This window comes from Nomascus leucogenys, chromosome 7b (genome assembly GCF_006542625.1).
Source record: "Nomascus leucogenys isolate Asia chromosome 7b, Asia_NLE_v1, whole genome shotgun sequence".
NCBI classification, from domain to species: Eukaryota; Metazoa; Chordata; class Mammalia; order Primates; family Hylobatidae; genus Nomascus; species Nomascus leucogenys.
The window spans coordinates 26,168,835-26,193,709 of record NC_044387.1 but is presented as its reverse complement, the minus strand read 5'-3'; the positions used below and the strand labels follow the sequence as shown (position 1 = coordinate 26,193,709).

At 37.8% G+C, this 24,875-nt stretch overlaps 1 pseudogene; it reads left to right on the top strand.

The window, feature by feature from the left end:
- LOC100589499 overlaps nucleotides 1-15,049 on the top strand; it is a 61,197-nt pseudogene extending 46,148 nt beyond the window's left edge.
- The last annotated feature ends 9,826 nt before the right edge of the window (nucleotides 15,050-24,875 follow it).

The window sequence follows — 24,875 nt, the reverse complement described above, 5'->3', positions numbered from 1 at the left end:
TCGGGAGGCTGAGGCGGGCAGATCACGAGGTCAGGAGATCGAGACCCTCCTGGCTAACACGGTGAAACCCCGTCTCTACTAAAAATACAAAAAAAAAGTAGGCAGGCGTGGTGGCGGGCACTTGTAGTCTCAGCTACTGGGGAGGCTGAGGCAGGAGAATGGCGTGAACCCGGGAGGTGGAGCTTGCAGTGAGCCGATCGCGCCACTGCATTCCAGCCTGGGCGACAGAGCAAGACTCCGTCTCAAAAAAAAAAAAAAAAAAAAAAAAGGAGATTTCATGTGCTCTTGCCACAAAAAAAAGAAACAAAATGGTAACTGTGTGAGGAGATGGATATGTTAATTTGCATGACTGCAGTAATCATTTCACTATGTATATGAATGTATATTAAAACGTCATGTTAAACTTCTAAAATACATACAATTATTTAAAAATAATTTTTTAAAAGAGAGAGATAAGGTAGAATGACACAAAAAGTTGATAGATCCAGAGAAATAATGGCTCAGAAAATGTTGATAAAATCCTATATTCTCCAAATGAAAAGATCTTTAAAAGAGTCAGATCTTTGTGAAGCTATTATGAAAAATGAAAAATGGTTTGTAAAATTTGAAGTTTGAGGCTATCGGGAACTCTGAGGAGCGGGAGAGAATGTGGGCATATGAGACTGAGCAAAAGATGGGAAACAAGAACTTACTAAGTATCTGCTGTGAGGCATTAGTTGGAAAATTAGCTCTATTGGTTATGGCACAATGTTAATGAGCCCAAGGTTGAGTGTTCCCTATTGACTTTGGGATGGGTTAGGTGTGCTGTTCAGTGGCCTCTGCATCCAAGAAAGCGTTGGCAAGCTGTTTCCATGTGTTGCTGGGGCTCGGGGTACAGAAATGATTGTGGGAACTCCATAACTCATCATTTCTGCTGTATGCACACTCTCAAGCCGTGCACATTCCAGTGGCTATTGAAGCATCATTTGGACTCTCTCTCTCTCTCTCTCTCGCTCTCTCTCTCTATATATATATGTAAACAAAAATGAGATTTCTTCTTTTTACAGTTATTTTCTTTATATTCTCTTTTGACGCTATTATTGGAGAACGTGGTGAAAGTTCAGTGAAGTATTGGATATTATGTATAAGAAGTCATAAACAGTTTCATATACTTTAATGTAACAATTCATCTTCTGAAAATTTAGCTTAGAAATAATTTGATAACTAACATAAAGCTCATATCTATAAAAATAAATTGTAGAGTTATTTATGTTAGGCAAAAATCAAATACAAGCTAAATAAAATGTCCAATCATAGAAGAATACTTCCACAATTTTAGAACATTACTGTATATAATGTTATTCATGAATAAAATAAATATAATTATGGCAATTGAAAAAGAATATAGGAAAAACTTAGAACACTGGAAGAAAAAAGCAGCATAAAATGTGAAATACATTATGAATACAAGTTTTGAATATTTTAGTATGAATACAATTGAATTGCACACACATGCACTCTCACACACACACACAGAAACAGAAAAATGTAAGAACCTGGTTAAGAAAGAGAAGTTGGATTAAGTGGGGGCAGGCAGTATAGATGAGTGCTCATTTCTGCAGATTCTCCAGTCACATTGGCATGGTCTGGATTTTCACTCCTCCATTTACTACCTATGTGATCATGAGCAAGTTATTGCAACATTCTGTACCTCAGTATGCTCATCTTTGAATATGGAATAATAATGCTCCTGGTCTCACAAAGATGTTTCATGGCTGGGCACGGTGCCTCACTACTGTAATCCCAGCACTTTGGGAGGCTGAGGAAGGTGGATCATGAGGTCAAGAGATCGAGACCATTCTGGCCAACATGGTGAAACCCTGTCTCTACTAAAAATACAAAAATTAACTGGGTGTGGTGGTGCACACCTGTAGTCCCAGCTACTCAGGAGGCTGAGGCAGGAGAATCGCTTGAACCTGGGAGGCGGAGGTTGCAGTGAGCAGAGATTGTGCCACTGCACTCCGGCCTGGCATCAGAGTGACAGACTCCATCTCAAAAATAAATAAATAAATAAACGATGTTTCACAATTGAATGAGATGATATATGCAAAGGCTCTGACCATATACTGGTACTCAATAAATATGTATTGTTATTAGAACAGTGATAATAGTAATTATTTTTATCATTAGTTATTTTGTATTTTTCCAGTTTTCATTTTTTAATATTAATAATGATAGCAGGAAACATTTAAATGTTTACCTTTTGACAGGCAGGGGTCAAAAATATTTACTTCAAAACCAAGTATACCTGAGTTTGAGAGCAGCTCTGTAATTTTCTAGTTTTGTAGTATCAGAAATCTTAGCCATCTTCCCTGTTAGCTCCACTTTCTATAAACAACCCACTCATGGGGTGCTGCACAGATTAATATACGATGAGGCTTATAAAGCACTTACAAATTATTCAATAAAAGGCAATTATCTCACTTACATTTTACAATTCCAAAAGATAGTTACGTATAGGATCAACCTTATGTATTGCAGTTAAGGAAACTAAGATTTGGAAGTCAAGAGCCTATCCCAGCCACGCTGCTAATGAGAGGCTGAATCAGGATTTTAACTCCTAATTGATCCAGTTTACTATTGCTGTTACTATTTGTAAATCACCATTTGCTATAGCCACATCAATTTCAGAAAAAGCAGTAAATAAAAGGCTGGAGTCACAGCCCTTTGAATCGTGGCCTAAGGGGAGGGGATGCTGTTGCGGGCGAGGGGTTAATGGAAATCCTTTGAGGTTTTCACAATTCCCATCCTCTTTTTTGCTCTCACTTGGGTCCCCTGGCTTGTGGTGCCATGTAATGTCCTGGCTCTGCCATCAAGCAAGCTGCTGCAGTGCTTGCTTACCCTCACTGCACTGTTTCTTGTATTTCTTCTCTTCATGCCTCTCGACTCACATTCACATGGCCACGTTTGGGGTAACGTACTCTGACACATCTGAGATATCTGGTCAGCTTGAGACATTGGATGACTTTCTTCCTCATTTGCTCCTTCTCCAGCTGAGGAGGCATCAACTGCCCAGATTCCTAGTCCCTTTCCTGGACTGGAACTCCTCACCCCATCCTCCCAAACCTGTAATCCCCTGAGAGTCTGGGTGTGAGGAGAAATGGGTGATTGAGACACTCCACCACTAACTGGTATCATGGGCAGAAGGAGAGAGAACTTCACGACATGCCTCTGCAAGGTGACTTTGTGTAAGAAAATGATCAAGTAAATAGTTTCTTGTAATGTAGCATAAAAAGACACATGACATTTAAATAAACATGTTGTTAGTATCTTAGCTTGTTTCAATAAATGTTAAGAAGTATATTTATTCAGATATTTTCTTCTCTCTTATGTTTTGAATCTACAGTCAAATGTTTTTCCTTTATATTCGGTTTCCCGTAGCTTTTTCCATTTGGAATCATGTCAATCAGCTTTGTAGCTAAAGACAGTGACATGCTGAAAGAAGGTGAACACTACACGATCCAGTGTCTGCTTAAGTTTGGTGTTTAATGCTCTAAAAATTTGGATAACTTAGTTTTAAAAAAGCTGGTAGTAAAAGCCTCATAAAAATTAATCCCAGTTGTAGGGAACCCATGTTGCCAAAGGAGGATAGTACTTAAATCACAAAATCTTGGCTTGAGAAGGAACCAGTTTTCTTATTTGAGGGGGTGTGTGTGTGTGTGTGTGTGTGTGTGTGTTCATCTTCTTGATGTTTGTGAACCTGTTCTTTGAACTCACTTTCTTCCCATAGTTTCATGAGCCATAATGCAATGATTTATCTTTTTTCCTTTCATTCATGAAAGGTCTTTTTTTATCTTTTTGCTTATATATATTTTTTTCTGTTCCTGCGCTATTCAGTTCCCACCTCTTGTTTTGAGACTATATTCCTTGCCCTGTATAGTTCATGACTATAAAAATACCAAAATCTTCATCCCAATCTCTGAATTCTCCCATGTAAAACAGTGTCAAATCTCCAAATATCTACTATAACTGAGTTCTTCATGGTTACCTGAAACTTAACATTGTCAAAACAAAATTCACTAATTTCTCTCCACATCAACTTTATTAATACTTTCATGTCATCACATTTATATCCATATTTGCAAAATATCTATATGTTCTAGGCTTATGTATCAGTAGAAACTGAGGCCTACTGCCAACAGCTACATGTGAGGGCTTGGAAGAAGATACCACGATTCTAGTTAAGCTTTTTGATAACTGCAGCTCCAGCAGATAGCTTATTTGCAGCTTTATAAGAGACCTACCACTAGAGACAAGTAGCTAAGCTTCTTCCAAATTCCCGACCTGCAGAATCTGTGTGAGATAAAGAATGTTTTTTAAGCTAAGTTTTAGGATAAATTTTTGTGTATCAGAAGATAACTAATGCAATATCTTTCTAATATAAATAGCATATCCATGTGATTAAACTGCTTTTTAAAATAAAAAGAATGGAGAAGGATCCAGCAGAGCTTTGCTGGAGTTGTGCCTTCCTGAGAAGTCAGACTAAGGGTAGAAAAAGGACTTGGTGGTCCTGGAAGCATGAACAAACTATCCTTGAGGTTCTGTTGGAAATCATAAAGGATTTGAGTCATAAAGATGTTAAAAGTCATCTAAATTAAAACTTTCACCTAAGGCAACCATCTTCTCTCCAGTCTTGACAAATAACTGAAAGGATCTGAAAAGAAGAGATTCACTTAGGGAGGGTTGACAATTATATGGTGGCTATAGTGAGGACCCAAGTCATAGCTCAGGCTCTGGTGAAGGAAAGTGAGAAGTTGCTCCTTTACCTTTTAATCTTCTAATCATAAAACATGAATAGACAAACTTTTGCTACACAGATGGCAAATCTGGCAATGCTGCTGGCACTATGCATGAAATAGTTGGTTTACAGGATGTTTTCTACTCTAAAACAAAATATTCTTGCAGTGTTTCATGTTCAAGAGTGTATTCATCAAATTCCAAAGAGTTTTGGCCTGACTTCAGATAACAGGTAAGCCGCCATCAAAGAAAGCAAGAGTTCCTCAGAAACAGACTTAGCTGATAAACTGGAAGCATATGCTCAGGATCATGCCACTTTGCAGAATCAAGAGAAGACTAAAGCAGCAGCAGTCTCCACGGAAGTTTCAGCTGAGATAACATCATTAGCAGTAGTTTTCTGCAGCTTATTACTGGCTTTAAGTGTGCACTCATAGGATGTGCTCAGAAAGTGTGATGGTATATGTTCCTGTGAAGACTGAAGTCAACCTACCATAGTCTTCTGGACTTCTGGAAATAGGAAGTTTGCAAATTGCAATGCCCTATTAAGATATGAATTTTTGAACTGCGGTTCAGTTTTCTGATGCAATGTATGTGCTCCTTTCATCACACTGGCTTATGAACTGACAGTGAGGAACAACTTGTCCACCCTAAAAGTATTCAACATGAGTATACAAGTTAGAAAGCTTTCCTAGTGGAAGAACTTAATGTGTAAAGGAATATCAGAGGCTGGGTAATTTATAAGGAAAAGAAGTTTATTTGGCTCATGGTTCTGCAGGCTGTATAAGCATGGCACCAGCATGTGCTTGGTTTCTGGTGAGGCCTCAGTAAGCTTTTACTCATGGCACAAGATGAACAGGGGGCAGTCGTGTCACATGGTGAGAGAGGGAGCAAGAGAGACAAGGAGGAGGTGCCAGACTCTTTAAGAGTTAAATCTCCTGGTAACTAAAAGAATAAAATCTCACTACAGAGAACTAATTACCACAAGGGGTGCACCAAGCCATTCATGAGGGATCCACCCTCTTGATTCAAATACCTCCCACCAGGCCCCACCTCCAATATTGGGGATCACATTTCAACATGTGATTTGTAGGGGAAAAATATCCAAACTATATAAGGTACCAAATGCTTCTGCCTAATATTTCAAAAAGTTTTCCAAAAGTGTATGGGACTTTGATCTTTGAATGGAGTAGAAGTGGCTGACAAGATGCAATATGTCAAACATGAGTAGCAATGGCAAAAACTATAATTGGAGAAAGATTTACACTCGTGCAAAATATAAAACAAAGATAACAGTGGAACCACGTGGGAGGCCCACTAACTCATCATTTTGGTTGATTTGAGGTATAAGTCATAGATTCAACATATCTGTTATTAAGAAGAAAAAGGCTAGATATTTTTATACATTTATTTGGTAAGATATAAGGAGTAGACCAGAGTGAGGAATGGTTCAAAAAATAAAGGATATTGGAAAATATAGACTCATTAAATATATAATATGTGTTGCACCATTAGAAAGGTGCTGGCTGATAGACTTCTAATGATTGAGATCAATAATCTGATTGATATTGTTATTGTGCACTTTGCCCTTATATTTTCTCTCTTGGCTTCTATGATATTAACAAAATTGAAATTACTCCACCCAGAAGTTATACAAAACTTCCTTTTGAGTGTTTTGAAAACTTTAGAGAAACTGAGTCCATTACTTAACCAGTAAAACTGTTTTTAAAAATAAGTTATAAATCAGAGATAACATATAGAAATGATAATAAAAGAGGTAGATTTTATGAAGCCACATTTAGTATGCATGGCCACAGCAACTTGAATTATTCGTTGTCTCTTACGGATATATTTTGATGGATGGAAAGGCAGTATTGATCAGTGGGTAGAAGGTGAGGCCCTGACCTCTGTCCTGTAAGGTGGTATCAATTAACTAGATATCAACTGCAGCCTTGAGTAAAGCACACACAGCTTCCTCAAAACAGAAAAAAAAAAATCCAATCCCAGCAATGCAAAGGGTATGAGATAAAAGTTACATTATATCTAAGGAGTCACTAGGAGAGAATTATAATAAAGGCACATCTGATCAGGAAAGCAGTGGCTCTGTCAATTTCTACATTTAAAAAGGCCCATCCACTGGCTCATAAAAAGCTTCAGAGGGGATTTTTACACCAAACAAATTTATTACCAACCCAACTGTACCATGGCCTAACATTCAACAGAGTGGATATATCAGTTCTAGATTTGTCAGGTGGCTGAGGAAACTATTTTAGTCAACGTAGTGGAAGTACCATTGTATAAAGACAGACCATTTTTTTCTATATTTGAAGTTTTCAAAGAAGTTTTAGTGCTTTATCACTTAGCATTTATGTATTTTGTTAATGAGAACCAAAAATTTAACTCTTTGGTTAAATTATTAGTAATTGTGGCACCCTAAGGGTTAAAAGAAAATTTAAAATGGGCTTAGCTGGCAGGAACAGAAACAGGGATAGAGGACAGCGAATGTTCTGAGAAACTGGGCCAACTGTAAATGGTTCACTTGCAACCAAACATTAAACCCAAGTGCTCAGCTCATGGCCCACCTGTGTCGGGTCCATCCTGCAGACCCTGGTCGAGAGAAGGATGAAAGGAGGACTCAGACACAGGTATGCAGTGTAACAGCAGCTAGGGGGCTGCCGGCACTAGTGGCTGAAGAAAAGAGCAGCCTCAAACAGCTGGAGCTGTTTATTCAATACACACACAACGCTGAAAGCCTGGAGCAAATACAATCTGTGGGTAATTAACATTATTGTTGCCCCTTTCAGGGAGCAGTCACACATGTGGATGATCAAAGGTCATTTTCTGGACAACAAAAGTAAACAAGCCTATTTAAGATAAATCCCCCTACAATCCCTTGTACCTATTCCTCTCCCTCTGCCTCAGGGTAGGAGAACAGCTGCCTTCAGCTTATTCTCCCCCAAAGCTATGCAGGGTCTTCCAACCTTTCAGAAGGCCTGCTCCTTTCCCTATAGCTTCTCCCACCACTCTGACTGATACCCCACACACCTGCACCCACGCATCCTGTTTCAAGTATTTAGCCCAAGCAGCATGACCCTTTAAAAACTCCTCTAGTCTACACTTCGTCGCAGACCTTCCTGCTGCTGTTTTGCCCATTGCTCTCTTGCAATATATCTCCCCTTTCTCTAATATATCTGCTTTTCTAAACTTATGACTGTCTTGGTAAATTCTTTTACCACCCATGCTGGCCTCAGGCAGTCATTGACCATGACATTTTCGTGACCTGTACAGGGAATCTCTCTCCCTACAGGAGACTCTCTCCCCTCTTCCTTTCTGTCTTCCCACTGGGGATCCTCTGTGGACAGCACCCAAGATGGAAACAACTGACAGTCTATGGCCAGGGCTATACTCTGGTGAAACTGAAAGGTGTCTGCATGGAAGTGTCTGACTACCACCATCCACTCAGGTGAGGGACCTAAGTTCATTTTCTTTTTTCAGACTTACAGCAGCCGACCTGCAGTAGTGCTCTGGTAACTAGTGGTATCTGGCCAGGGCAGCTCCCTGGTGTTGCCTGAAGGCCAAAGGGCAAACATCTGGCTGCCTTCCAGAAGGGAAAAAGGTTGTTTCCTATCCTTTCTGGTCAGAGGTCTCCAATCCCTGCATGTTGCAGAATTAGCAGCAGCAGATCCTCTAGGGCAAATCCAAACACATTTCGGGTGACATAAACCCTCTCTTCCTCTTCCTCTAATTCTCACATAAAGGCAGCCAGACCTCCGGCTCCAAATATTCCCAAATCAGGTGATCGCCAGTGGCCTCAGAGTGATGAGTCTCCCCATTCCCATCCCTTCTCCTGGGGCTGGTTCCGGGCTGAGTTCTCCCTTCACCTTCATACCTCCTGCCTGGACAGGCCATCTAGTGTAAGGCCCCAGCGGTATTGTCCCCAGTGCCGGGAGGTATTTCCAAATAGGTGCAATACCCCTCTAGGAAGGACATCTCAGAAGTACCCCAGCGGACTTGAGTGGTAACCTTTCCCCTGTCAGGATGCCTTGAGAGAAAGTGCGCTTCATGTCCCTAGCAGATATCAGCCTCCAGTGGCTCATCATTTTCCAGTACCAGCATGGGGCAAACTTTGTGTATTCCTTCAGACTCACCTCTGTGTTGCATCCTAAAACATTGGGACAAATTTCACCCTCAGACTCTCAAGAAGAATTGCCTAATTTTCTTGTGTAATGTGGTTTGACCTGTTGATAAACTCTCAGATCAATTAGCCTAGACTCTGAATGGGACTTTGGATTTTAATACTTTTTGCAACTCAATCTGTGTTGTCAAAATTCCTCCAAATGGCCTGAGGTTCCTTTTATCCAGGCTTTTATGTCCCTGGGGTTGGGACGCAGACCTTCAAGGAAACTGTTGAATGTGCCTAGCAAAGTTCTTACCTCTCCTGACTCCAGACATTTTAGGTGTACCCTCTTTCATGCTCCCATGGTCAAGATCCTCCCCACCTTCCTCCTCTTCCTCCTCCCCAACAGTGTATCTACTCCTATGCCTTCCCCTCCTTCCACTCCACCTTCTACCTCCTTCTCTCTCCCTCTCCCCTACCTGGAACCTTTTTCTCCGCTCACATACTGGATAGGGAACCATTTATTATCCCACTTCAGGCCCAGGAAAAGTTTTGCCACTCTGAGAAGTGGCAAACCACTTCTAAAAACAATCAGAGTCCACGTTCCTTCACCATTTTGGACTTCTATCAGATACAAGGTAAACTTGGCTCCTTTAGGACCAAGGCCAGGACCCTTCTCACTTCATAAAAGAATTCAGAGTATGTTTTGTTTCCTCTGATCTCACTTGTCTGGATGTTTATATTATCTTTACCAATGTTGTACTCATGAGGAAAGGTCCCACATTTTGTCTCTAGCTCAATGGTGGAAAGATGAAGTTCATGACCAGAGCCCTTAGAATTCTGGCCTGGGGAGAACAGCAGTTCCTGATGTTGATTCTAGATGGACCTACCAAGAGGGAAATGCTGGCAGGGAATGCCATAATCATATAATTACTTGTTTAACAGAAGGCATGAAAAAGGCTGCCATAAAATTGGTCAACTAAGCCAAACTAAGAGAGGTAACACAGGGGTCAAATGAAAACCTAGCTCTATTTCACTTCAAGCTGGCTGGAGCCAAGAGAAAATATACTAATGTGGATGCCAAAAGCCCAGAAAGCATAGCTATTTTGGCTGTTTTTTGTTTGTTTGTTTGTTTTATCAGCCAGGTATCTCCAAATATTAGACACAAACTCCAGAAACTAGACCAAAGACCACAAACACCATTTCCCATCTTGCTGGACGTGGCCTTCAAGGCCTTTAATAATGGGAGGAAATATCACAGTCTGAATGGGATAGGAAGGATCGAGAAAGAGATGAGTGGCAGGCTCACTACCTGGCTGCTGCCACTGCAAACTGTCTGCCTGTATTAAGGGCCCCCGGCCAGCCATCAGCATGGAGCCTTATGGGCACAAAGGAGCTCGCTATCTGCTATTGCTGTAATCAGACAGGGCATATCAGCCAGAACTGCCAAAACCCTCCTCAACCATCTCTTACTTACTGCAAATAAGTGGGGCATTGGAAATGGATTGCCTCTCTCTTCTTCGTGTAGGAGGGTCATCTCACAACCAGCAACCCAGTTTGGGAGCCAGTTTGGGAGAACAGCAATGGCAAATGCCCCTAACTCTGTTCCACAACTATGAGGAAGCTGATGGGACTGAGAAAGCAGAAAGAGATGACTGATGGGGCTCAGAGGCCAGCCAGGCCCCTGTATTTACCATTTCTATGGCTGAGCCTCTGGTAACCCTAGATAAAACAGGGAATAAGATTGAGTTTTTACTTGACACAGGAGCTACTTATTCAGCCCTAATTAGTTTTTCTGGACTTACCTTTCTGTCCTTGATCCTTCTCACCAGCATAGATGGCAGGCCACAGCAGTGACACTTTATCTCCCCTTAGTATGCACCCTGGGGAAAAATGTTTTCACTCACTCTTTCCAGGTTCTACCAAGCTACTGTCCTATCCCATTACTTGGGATATAGTGACAAACTCCAAACTAGTGTTAAATTCCCTGAGCATGCCTGCTCAATATTGGTATTACTAGCTCCTCCCACCAAATGCCTCAATGTCCTAAAATCCTCCCTTTTACAAGTTCCTCCAGAGGTATGGAATTTCTCCACTCCAGCAAGTTCTTTGTTTGCAGACTCTGTAAAAATTCATCTAAATACCTAATATTTTCCCTAGGATCCCACAACATGCCTTAAATCATGAAGCTCAAATGGGCCTACAGACTCTAATAGAAAAATTCTTGGTCAGGGGGTTATTAAGTCTTTGCAACTGGCCATGGAACTCTGATGGTAGCCATTAAAAACTCGGATAGCACACACAGAATGATACAAGACCTAAGGGCCATCAGTGAGACAGTAATCCCTGTACACCCAGTGGTTTCCAATCCCTACACCCTTTTAGGGCAAATTCTCTCTGGCACTTCCTGGTTCACAGTATTGGCATTTTAAAATGCCTTATTCTTCATTCCAGTACATTCAGACTGCCAATTCTTATTTGCCTCTGAATGGGAAAACCCTTCCACCTATGTTTCTCACCAGTTAACCTGGCCAGTCCTTCCCCAGGGATTTAGAGATAGCCCACACTTGTTTGGACGGGCTCTTGTTAAGGACCTGTCCACCCTCCAACTCTCTCCAAATAATGCCCTGCTTCAGTCTAATGGAGAGGGGCCCACAAACCTGCCCCTCTCCTTAAACCCCTTCAAAAATGAGGGACTCTGCCAGGGGAGGACTGGCAACTAGATTTTACACACATGCTTACTTGCTAGTCTCTGTAGTTACTGTCACTGGATGGATAAAAGCCTTTCCCAAAAAAACTGACTGGGCCTTTGAAGTCATCATGGCCCTTTTGGACCAGATACTTCCCCATTTTGGGCTAACTTGTTCCCTACAGTCAGACAATGACCCCACTTCTATATCTTAGATAACACGGGGAGTAAATGAAGCTCTTCAAATTAAATATTACTTACGTACATCCTGGCACTCGCAATCTTTGGGGAAAGTAGAAAGAGCCAAACAAGTCATAAAAATATTCCTTACCAAATTATACTATATTTCACTCTCAAATCTGACCAAATTCCCACCATTTTGGGCCTCATCTCAGTTAACACAGTACTGCTCCGAAAATCAGGATTACACTTTATTTGTGTAACTAATGCTTATATATCCCTGCTTGTTCTCTGGGATATGTAACCACACCTCCCAACTCTATACTGCCGACTTAACTGAACTAATGCCAATGCTAGGCCTCCAGTGGTCTCCCATATACTGGGATGAAAGGGCCATTCACCTAATTTCCTTTCTTGCCAGCTTAAGTATAACTGGTGCTGCAGTGGCAGGAATTACAGACGTTGTCCTTAGCTCCTCTTTACCCAAGAATTTGCAAAATTCCTAGACACAATCAGAGAAACATTAAATGCAATGAATCAACAAATCAATCCTCCTGCTGGAGTAGTCCTACAAAATAGATGAGCCCTTAATCTACTCACAGCAGCCCAAGCAGGAACATGCCTGTTTCTTCAGGAAGAATGTTGTTTCTATGTAAATCAATCAGGAAAAATCCAACAAAAACGAAGGGAAGTACAGGAACAGGCCACTTGATTATTAAGAAAACCACTTTCAAATACCTAATTTCTTAAAGAAGTTTCTAGGAGGCTCTAGGAGGTCCCTCTATGGGACCAATTGCATCTATACTGCTACTTCTTTCCAGCCCTTGTCTTTCAAACTTACTGGTTAAATTTGTTTTTTCCAGAATGTTGCAGTTTCACACCAAGCTTCTGATGATGCAAGGGTATCAGTGAATTGTCCCCAGAGACCCCAGAGTCTCCTTTAGACTCTGCTAGACATCAGTTCCATAGAAACATGCTCTCTCTCCTAGACCCATCTTCCAGGTGTGCCCAACCTTTTAAATCCCATAACCAGAGACAGTGGTCCATGTCCCTTGACCCACCAACAACTGTAGGTAGAGTCAGCTCTATGCCCCAGGCCAGCGGAAAGTAGTTGGAAGATGAGACCTCTGCCCTAATGCCTAAGATTTGTCCTTGTTATTTTGTCGGAGAGGGTAGGGGAATGTGGAGCCCAAAAGAGTTAAATGAAAATTAATAAATGGGCTTAGCTGGCAGGAAAGAAACAGGGATACACGGGAGTGAATGTTCAAGAAACTGGGCCAATTGCAGATGGCTCACTTGTACCCAAACATCAAACCCAAGCACTCAGCTCACTGCCCACCGGCACCCAAACATCCTGTTTCAAGCATTCAGCTCAAGCAACGACCCTTTGAAATACTCATCAAGTCCCTGCTTTGTCGCAGACAGCCTTCCCTCTGCTCTACTGCCCACTGCTTTCTTGCAATGTGTCTCCTCCTTTCGCTAATAAATCTGCGTTTCTAAACTCATTACTGTCTTAGTAAATTCTTTAACTACCCTTGTACCGGCCTCAGGCAGTCACTGACCATGACAGTAATCAGATTAAAGAAAATGATAGAAGAGTAGAGTTGTGAATATATAGAGGAAGTGAAGATATAAATAAGGCTTTGGGGTACAGGTTGAATATGTGGGGATTTCAGAAGTTATACCACTCATGTATCTAGTGTGCTTTCCTGTAGAAATATGCAACAGAATCATCATGATTAATTCATCACCTGATTGTGAAAGAGATAATTAATTTTTAGGATGTTAGCATTTTACTACAGCAATGTTTTCCATTTTTACAGAAATATTTTCATTCACTGATTTTCTATTTGGAGTTCTATATGATGCCAGAAAGCACTATAGACTGTTCTATGTTGCATATTTTTATATGTTATATGTTTATATTTTTATATTGTATATTTGCTATAAATTCAAAATTATCCTAACACTAAAATATTAAATTGGGAATCACCATGGTAGCTGGGACCCTGTTACACACATCCTAAAAACTAGAGGGACTTCAAGGCCCTCATCGCTGTTCAGTACAGCAGGGCTCAGGTACGCGTGCTCTCTGCACTACCTTACTTCCACTCTGGCCAAACCAATAGCACCCCCGAATTTATTCGCAAATTTCTTGCCAGCAAGTTTCCAGCATTTGAGAGTGAAGATGGATTTTGTGTGTTTGAAAGCAATGTCATTGCCTACTATGTGAGCAATGAGGAACGGTGGGGAAGTACTCCATAGGCAGTAGCCCAGGTGATGCAGTGGGTGAGCTCTGCTGATAGCAATGCAGTGCCCCCAGCCAGTACCTCAGTGTTCCCTACCTTGGGCATCATGCACCACAACAAACAGGCTACTGAGAATGCAAAGGCGGAGGTGAGGCGAATTTTGGGGCTGCTGGATGCTCACTTGAAGACGAGGATTCTTCGTCTGGCTGACATCGCAGTTTTCTGCACCCTGTTGTGGCTCTATAAGCAGGTTCTGGAGCCTTCTTCCTGCCGGGCCTTTCCCAATACCAACCGCTGGTTCCTCACCTGCATTAACCAGCCACAATTCCGGGCTGTCTTAGGGAAGGTGAAACTGTCTGAGAACATGACCCAGTTTGATGCTAAAAAGCTTGCAGAAAGCCAGCCTGAAAAAGACACCCCATGGAAAGGGAAAGTTTCACGGGAAAAGAAACAGTAGCCCCAGGCTGAGCGGAAGGAGGAGAAAAAGGCGGCTGCCCCTGCTCCTGAGGAGGAGATGGACGAATGTGAGCAGGTGCTGGCTGCTGAGCTCAAGGTCAAAGACCTCTTCGCTCACTTACTCAAGAGTTCCTTTGTGTTGGATGAATTTAAGCGCAAGTACTCCAACGAGGACACACTCTCTGTGGCGCTGCCCTATTTCTGGGAGCACGTTGATAAGGATGGCTGGTCCCTGTGGTACTCACAATATCGCTTTCCTAAAGAACTCACTCAGACCTTTATGACTTGCAATCTCATCACTGGAATGTTCAAGCGACTGGACAAGCTAAGGAAGATGCCTTTGCCAGTGTCATCCTCTTTGGAACCAACAACAGCAGCTCTGTTTCTGGAGTCTGGGGCTTCTGAGGCCAGGAGCTTGCATTTCTGCTGAGTCCAGATTGGCAGATGGACTACCAGTCATACACACGGCAAAAACCGGCTCCTGGCAGCGAGGAGCCCCAGACCCTGGTTGGAGCGTACTTTTCCTGGGAGGAGGGCTTCCAGAATATGGGCAAAGCCTTCAATCAGGACGAGATCGTCAAGTGAATATCTCTTGCCATCTTCTACCTGCCTGCATCTGCCCTTCAGGGTTATGGGAGTCATTAAAGGAAAATGAACATTGAAAAACTAAACTAAACTAAACTAAATAATAAAATAAAATAGGGATGGTCGACAAGAGTCTATTTATGGGATCTCATACTCTATGTTGAAGAATTGAGGAAATATAATATTGTCCTAAGTTGAATTTCTTTTTCTTACTAAAATATACACCCCTTCCCCAGGAATGAAATTCTCTTGTTTTTCTGATGTTTTCCTCAGTCTCTGAAATAGTGTTTGGTATAACCAAATCCCAAAACAGGTGTTCTGAATTGACAGGAAAATCAAATTAAAAGTTGTTTAAAGGTAAATTGATTTCACATTTCAAAACATTTCAGCTCTACTTTAAGTATGTCAAATGTGTTAGAAAACTAATCTGCAAGGGAAATTTTTTATTTTCTTAAAATTGAACACATATGACAGGAATTATCTTTCACTGATTCAGTAGTAATTTTAACAATAATAACTGACTTACATGATTTTAAACACTTTTTTCACCCAAATTTTTTAAAAAGTTAAAAAGAGATGTTTATTTTCTCTATTTTTAAAAAAATTTTCTAATAAATTGTGACTGAATGAGAGAATTTTAGCTTTTCCAGTGAGGAACAAGCACTGAATGTCAAAAATTAACTGCGGATGTTCTCGAAGTGTTGCTGGATCTAAGCCTGGCCTCTTCAAATGGTAATATTGACCATTTCTTCTGGAATACAGGTAGAGCTAATTACAAATTCGTCAAAATGATTAACTTCTGCATTCTTTAGCCTGTGAATTACTTTAAAAGATGTCAATGAAAAGCCCAAGGAGACTATTGTTGTTAAGATTTTATTTGAAGCCAAAAAATGCACAGAAAGTTAAAAACTATTAACTCGTCATTTACATTAGGTGTACCCTAGAACTTAAAGTATAATAAAAAAATATATATATTAAAAAGAAAGTTAAAAACTAGCAATTTGCTCTTCTAAAATACTTTCTTACTTCTCAGTGTAATAGCATTGGTAATATTCACAGTTTTACTTCAGTTTAAGCAAGAGACATTAATAACATAAAGTTGCTACTAGAAATAAAATTTATTATTTTATTTTATTTATTTTTTTATTAATTTTTTTTGCACACAAAAACAATAAACATTTTCTAAAAATACATACAAACAAAAAGATGCGTATCAAACATATTAGGAAGGTTACACATGGGAAGTCGGGGAATAGAAATGGGGGGTGGTAGTTAAAATAAATGAGAGAGGGACTTTATATGGATCACTGATCCATATAAAATTTGTTATTTTAAATATGAGTATATGGAACCATATGTTGACATTTTCTGAAACTGACTTTTTGGAGACATAAACACAGTTCAAATCAGCACAAGTTGTTTTTCATTAGTTATATATATATTATGTTATTTATTATTATTGTTATTTATTATTTTATTTATTATTAATATTAATAATAATAAATTATATTAATAATGAATATTATTATTTATTATTAGTATTAGTTATATATATGTAACTTCAGCTGATAAATTAATGGACACATATCCTAAACCAGTGGTCCTCAATGTTTACAAATTTATGGGCCCCATTCTAGAGCTAGTCAATTAGAAACTCACAGGTCGAGGCTAGCAATCTGGTTTTAAACCAGCCTTCCAAGTGATTCTTATCCATGTTCAAGATAGAAAAGTATTGTCCTAAACCAACATTGTTGAGGAAAACCTACTATTAAAGATAGCATTGTAGTACTTCCCAAATCTGAAACACTGAAGAATGTTTCCATAAAACCAACTGTCTATAATGCTTTCAGAATAAAGGTTATAAGAGTTTTTGTTTTCAGGGTCAGTGAAGTAAACACAAATCTTGGTTTTCATTACTCATACACAAGAAGCCAATTGTAGGGGAACCATCTGGGGAACTGAAAGAAACATTTAGGGATGTGATTGGGTAATTTGGTTTTTTAATTATTCATTTGTAGCCACGTTTTATTAGCTTCCAAATCTAGGGCAAAATGATGTATTGGCTATTTTAGAATTTTCCACTCAACTGTGAAATATATATCAGTAACATCACTGCAAAAAGATATCCTTGATTGAGTCCTGTGAACAGCAGTTAAAGGAAGATAAAGAATTCCAAACATCAAAATGAAATTCAAATTTCTGTTGATTAGGAGGATTCTTTAATTCATACTAATAATGAATAGAAAATAACAATGCATAGGACTTTATGTCTTAACCATAATTCCAATTATACAACTTAATGGTCCAATCCTCCTTTATGGTTTGAAATGGATTGCTCACCTTGGATCTATGTTTTTGTTGTTGATACATATTTTATGGGTATGTGCGGGTTTTATGGAGAATGACAGGGAAGAAGGAGGAGTTTAAGCTCTATTTTTTTTTCTTTTTGCTGTGTATGAAGAAAGCTAAAGCTGTTATTAACTTACAATCCTGTCAATACCTACTCCCATCAATCTTTGTATTATATTACGTATCTTATACTAATTCATTAATATGGCAAATTATTTTAAAACTTAAAAAAATAGGTTCAACTGAACTTCTCTTTTAGTTTTTCATTTGAAAAAATGTCTAAATCAACTACGGTTTTTTGGATATATAGATCACCATCTCTGCAGATTTGATATTTAATTTTTGGATCAATTGTATAATTTGAGAAAGTAAAATTCTCACATAAGATATACATTTATAGACATATACCACCAAATTCTTCTCCAGAAAATCTGGTATAGTGATCTCTACAGAAATTATATGTACTGTGCATATGTGTGTGTGTGTGTGTCTGTGTATATACATATACAATTATATGTGTAATATCAGTTGTATTTAACATGTAATTCATATACCTATATATAATTTTTGTATTTAGAGATCACTATACCATATTTTACATATAAATTTATTATATATAAAATATAAATTATATATATTTTATATTATATAGAGAGAGGAAGAGAGAGAAAAACTAAGGATGAAAAATAAATATGTTTGCAAACTACTACAAAAATGTAATGAGCATTTTCTTATGAAAAGCCTTTGAACACAAACTATTTTAAACTACATACTTAAATATTTTTCTAAACTATGGACAACATAAAAGTGATTTATTAAATAAAACATTTCACCTGTGCTATTACCTAAACTTGCATAATATGCAGAGAATCACTATTTGGCTTACCTCAGAATAGGAGTTTGTCAGTAAGAACAACAACCACTTTTGAAGGTAACAATTCATAGCCAGAATGTCCTTCAAAGTCACCTGAGAAATGTAGATACATACACTTAACTGGGCCCCATTCTAGAACTACTAAAAAATAATTTTCAAAGTATGAAGTCCAGAACATTTTCTTAATTTATAGTAAGAAATTTTTATTTTAAAGCAAATAATCTAGACAATATGTGATCCACTGGAAAACTGAGGGAAAAAAGGAATCTCTGCTAAGTGGCTGTTTTAGATGTTTTACTTCTCTGGGATTTGCCAGGAAGGACCATTAGAAGTATTATCTTGGTTTCCTCAGCTCACTCTCCAACTATTCAATCTATTCTGCTTTCCAAGTAAATCTAAAATCTGTGATGGATGATGCTATGGTCTTAATATTTGCGTCTCCCCCAAATTCTATTTTGAAACCTAACCCCATAGGTGATGATATTAAGAGGTGGGGCCTTAGGAGGTAATTTGGTTGGTTCAGCTCATAAGGTGCAGTGTCCTTACAAAAGAAGCTCAACAGAGCTTGTTCACTCCTTTTCCCATGTAAGGACACATAGAAGACACCATCTATGAAAAACAGGCCCTCACCAGACAGAGAATCTGCCGGCATCTTGATCTTGGATTTTCCAGCCTACAGAACTGTGAACAATAAATTTCTATTGTTTATAAATTACCCATTATTTTGCTGTAGCTGTCTGAAAGGACAAAAGCAACTTCCTTTTTCCAACTTCCAGCACGATAATTTCATTCTCTCTTTTGTTCTTGTCCAGTTGTCTATTATTTCAATGTCCCTTTGTTTGTGAAGAGAAGTAGAAACTTGTGCTTAGTCCATCACATTTAACCGAAATGAAAATTAATTTGAGTGATCTAATATGAGCCATTTTAACCTAGAAAATTTCATTTCTTTTCTTTGGGGGAAGAAGGTTTTCCTGAAGTATGCGTGTGATTATTGCTTTTGTTCTCATTGACCAAGTCATGTGGCAAAGAGCACGAGTTATTTTTGGTTTGAATTTATTTTGTTTGTCTTCTATAGACATACTCTACTTTTGATTGGTTTTAGATTTTGACTTGTCTTCAAAGAAGGGTTTTGAGGTTTTTCTAAAGTGTCCCAGAAACTTCTCTTCAGAATATCCAGTGTCAGCTCTGCCTTTCACTGCCTACAATGTAAGCGTCACTTCTGCTGTTTCTGCTTTCCTGCCTTCTGCCTTATCTCTCACCCAGAATTCTTCCCATTCCAGCATAGCTTAAAGATGTCTGGCCACAAGTCCTAGAAGCAGCACTATATATTGTAGCATTAAAATTGGCGGTTCATTCTAATATTCCTTAGACTCCTATGGCAAATAATTTCCAGAAGTAAGCCCATTCTCAGGGTTATAGTTCTTACTTTTGTTCTTTATTTCTTTAGGCAAATGCATTTGTTTCCCTCTATTCATTATTAGAAGAGAGGAGATTACATACCAGACATATACCAATAGATAAGTTGACTATCTTGACAGCACTCACAACAGTCTTTTACTCATACCTACTCTTCTTCCGAAATCTGTATTTGAGGTCAGATTGCCCTGCATAATTCATAGATCAATGTACATAGTCTAACAGAAATAAATTAATGTATTATTTTTAAAGTTTGAGGTGGGATACAAAAAAGCAAAAAGGCATATACTGGTTTTCTGACAATTTGAAGTTTTGTTAATGTCAAAAAGTCTTTCAGGGTCCCTTTTACTTTTCTACCCATAGAACTTTAATTGTTGAGATTTTACCTCCTAAGATTACAACATAAGCCCACTTCTTTATGTGGTATTATAAGAATCAATGCATTCAAATTGATATATGAGGGTATGAATGGTTATTTAGACTCATTCATTGGCCATTTGGAAAACGTTAGCCACATGGCTGAGAAGACTGTGGCATAAAGTTTTGATTAGTATAGTTCCAGAATCTTTGGCCCAGAGGGAAGATGAAAGAATATGAAACTCTCTATTTTGATGGTTTTGAAAGGGTAGGGAGGTAGGAAAGAAGATATTTACACTGCTTTCGGTAGGAGTGTTGTATTTCTTGTGGCAAAATATGTTAACTTTGAATTATTATCTCTTTCAAATCTATACTTGTTATAGTTAAGAGGTCTCCTTTGATTTTAGAAATAGATTGATTGTTGCCTTAGTAGATGGTAGTTTTCTGAGGTTTTGCCTTTAGTGCTACCTCCATAAATTTGGAAGGAATTTGGAATTGGTCATATTAGGAATATAGACATAATTTTGATAAGGCTAGATACACTGGATAAAGGAAATGTGGTAAATATACATTGTGGAATACTATGCAGCCATAAAAAAGCATGAGATGACGTCCTTTGCAGGGACATGGACAGAGCTAGAGGGCATTATCCTTAGCAAACAAACATAGAATGAAAAAGCCAAATACTACATGTTCTTAATTAAAAGTGGGAGGTAAATGATGAGAACACATGGACACATCGAGGGGAACAATACACATTGGGGCCTTTCAGAGGCTGGAGGGTGGGAGGAGGAAGAGGACCAAAAAATAACTGATGAGTCCTAGGCTTAATACCTGGGTGATGAAATAATCTGTACAACAAAATCCCATGACACAAGTTCACCTATATAACAAACCTTCATTTGCACCTCTGAATGTAAAAGTTAAGAAAAGTTAGTATGTATACATCAAAACACACAGGAACATGCTGTATTAATAATTGAGTTAATTATTGCTCAAAAGTCTAAAATTTATATTGATAAAGTAATTAACTTTTCTTTTGTAAACATGGCATTCAAGATTGCTTTGCCTAAAATGTTGGGTGGTCAAATATCTTAAATGAGATTGGCAGTATAATCAGTGTAGTGAAAAATGGGATCTGAATGTTGAGATACTTGTTAGGAGATTGGCACTCTTAAAGCATTAAACAGAAATTTTTTTAAAAAGGACAAGTAATTTCAAATTGACTATTTGCTTTAATGTTTGAAACTCTCTGTTATCCAGTCATTTCTTCTTTCAAAGTAGGAAATTGTGTTTAGAAAGCTTGGAACTTTCAACATGTTCTTGGGCACTTAATACCTTTTTGGTTTTCTTGCCAATTCCACAAAGGAACCACGTTCATTCCTGATCAGGTTCTTTGTGCTTACTGTTTCTTCAGATTGTTTCCCTAGATGTCACCTCCCTCATTGTTATGCTTCCTTCCAATTTGTGTCAAATTTTTAATTTCTCAGAGAAGCCTTCCTAGCCAACATGTTTAAAATTGAATTTTCCCAACTACCTCCCTGCTTAGCTTGATTGTATTTTTCTTTATAACACTTACCAATTTTTATTTTTATTATCTTTTAGTATTATTGGTCTTTCAACTAGAATATACTTTCAGAACAATGATATTCTCAATTCTAGAATATGAGCAGCACATTATTTATTTATTATTTTATTATTTTTTTTTTTGAGACAGAGTCTCGCACTGTTGCCTGGACTGGAGTGCAATTGTGCGATCTCAGCTCGCTGCAACCTCCACCTCCCAGGTTCATGCAATTCTCCTGCCTCAGCCTCCCAAGTAGCTGGGATTACAGGTGCACACCACCACACCTGGCTAATTTTTTTGTATTTTTAGTAGAGATGGGGTTTCACTATGTTGACCAGACTGGTCTCAAACTCCTGACCTTGTGATCCGCCCACCTCGGCCTCCCAAAGTGCTGGGATTACAGGCGTGAACCACTTTGCCTGGCCACGAGCAGCACATTATTTATGATAGTAGACATATATTATGGTGCTCAGCCAATATGTACAGCATGAATTAATTCGTAAGTGAATGAATAGAATGACTGACTAACTCAAGTTCATGGTACTTGAGAGGCCTGAGTGGGAGGGCACTACACATTTGTATGGCAAAAACCCCTGGATGTAGAAAGGGTAAGGAATTGGAGACATTCATGCATTTAATTACACATTCATTGTATACATGGAAGGAAGACAGTTTTAGGGTGGACATCTCAAGTCCAGATCATATAAAACATTTCAGAGAATTTATTATGATAATATTATCCCTTGGAAGTCTTTTCCCAAGCACGAAGTCAAAACTGCTGAGTATAGTTTTCTAGAAGCACATCCAAGGGAAAAAAAATCATCTAAGTTTTCATTTTGGTTCTGTTTTTAAAACAAAGTATGTGTAATTTGTTTTTTTCTTTAAAAAATATTACAAACATGCACTGCTAATGAGCACGGAATTTCTTTTTGAGGTGTTAAAAAATTCTGAAGTTAGATATTGATAATAGTTACACAACTGAATATACAATGAACCACTAAATTGTATTCTTTAAAAGGGTAACTTTTATAGTATGTGAATTAATCTTAATAAAGGTGTAATTAAAATATTTACAACTAGGAGTATCTTTAACGTTGTTTTACATATAAACATGAAATTATATTTATTTTATTTACAGGTTTTGTTTTGTGCTTAAGTTTATAAATAGTAAAGGAAAATTCTTTCCTTTTTTTTCTGTGTAGAATTTTGAATAGTTTCTTAAAACTAATTTTATTATAGTTCTCAGTCAAGTATAATGTAAAACCTTAAAATAAAAACATAGAAATACCCAGGAGTTCGAGACTAGCATAGGTAAGATGGCGAGACCCTGCCTATACAAAAAAAAAAAAATTAATTAATTATCTGGGCGTGGCGATATGTGTCTGTAGTTTCATCTGTTCAGGAGGCTGACGTGGGAGGATTCCTTGAGCCCAGGAGTTTGAGGAGGCAGTGAGCTATGATCATGCCACTGCATTCCAACCTGGGTGACAGTGTGAGACCCAGTCGCACAAAAAAACAAACAACAACAACAAAACAAAAACAAAAAACACTAAATGAGATGCTGTAATATAAATCAAAGTCCTTGTAAAACATAAAGCACTATAAAATGAATATTATTATAGTAAAATAAAAGGGTATAAGTTTATAATTTGTAAAGTTTCAAATATACTGTTAAAATCTGCATTGGTTCTGTAGGCTTTTCCCTCCCTGAGTTTCTTTAACCATGAGTCACTAAGAGAATAATCATATTTTGATATAAAACATAGGAACACTATAAAGTGCCTATCAAATAGAAAGCACAGGCACTGGGAGAAGATTAGGAATGCATTGAACAGTAGGAAAAGGTTTTGCCTTCAATATTAGAAAAATTTAGTATCTAGACCATAATTGAAAGGTTGTTTTCTGAATTTGTTTTTGTCATTGTCCTGGATTCTTTTCACTATGACTCATTTAATTCTTTAAAAATATGTTATTTGTGGATTTGATGATGTTATAGCATAAAGTAAATATTTGCATTCTTACATTGTCATGTTACTGTTACATATAAAATTTTGCAAAATACTCTTTTGATGTGGCATTCTAATAGGGACGTTGTCATCCATACAAAAAAATGTACTTAAGTAGCTTTTTTAAATTATGGTTATGATTCTATGGCATGAGTCTTCCTTTAGTGAGACATATAAATATTTCAAATTAAAATTAGTCATTGTGTACATAAGAATTATTTTTAAAAGTGTAATGCGTGTAAATTAAGCTGATAATTTGATCTTACTCTGTCTTTTTCTCAGATTTTTTTAGTAAAAATAAATATCAAAAAATATCAAACTGGGTCAGATGAAATTGCCATTTGTAGGCCCAAGATGATTATATATTGGCATCCTGTGGTTCGAATAAAAGCATTACGGATAGAGTGTATATTGCATTATACAAAGACATACTTAGTGTCATTTCCCCCACAAAACTGTATTTTCCACTTGATAGGAAGAAGATATTAAGTAAAACTCCAAATTGGTTGGCATTACATTTTATCATGGTTAAATCCCTCAAGATGACAGGTTCCTGGATACAGAATCAGTATTTCTACTATGCTAATCTCTGTGATTTTGTTACTAAGAGTAATATAGGGTTTTTGTTTAAAGTAATCTATTTACCGTAATCAAAACCTGTGCCATTTTAAATAGTTTTTGCTAGATTACTATCTAATCCACCTTCAGATTCTCTCTCAAAATTAATCTAAACCTGAAAAGAGAATGGGGAAGCAAACAGAGGGCAGAATATTGTCCTTAATATGAAGATTTATTTTGAAAAGAGTATTTTAGTCATAATAATTGTAATGTGCTGAGGCCATCATAGAAGCTTATCAAGTTTGAAATAGATGATCACCAGATAACCTGGCTTGAGACAAGGGATTTCTTCTTCTTAGTACAAGTATTTTAATTTCTTCCTGCATTATTTTTTTGATCTATATAATATCAATCATAATAATATGTTCTTATTTCATTGTAGAATGTTTTTGAGATTAAGTATAGTAATATTCATAAGCGTCATTTGAAAAATTTAAACATAAAATTAATTTTAATTTTTACATTTGTATTAATTTAAAATTGCAGTAATGCAATCACTTTAAATATTGACAAAAATAATCCATGTTTCAATAGGGTCTTAAAGATAGTTATATGGCACTAAATAAGACAAAATAAAATGGCTCTATTTTTAAAACATTAACATAATGTACTTTTATAATAATCCTGCTATCTAAAAAT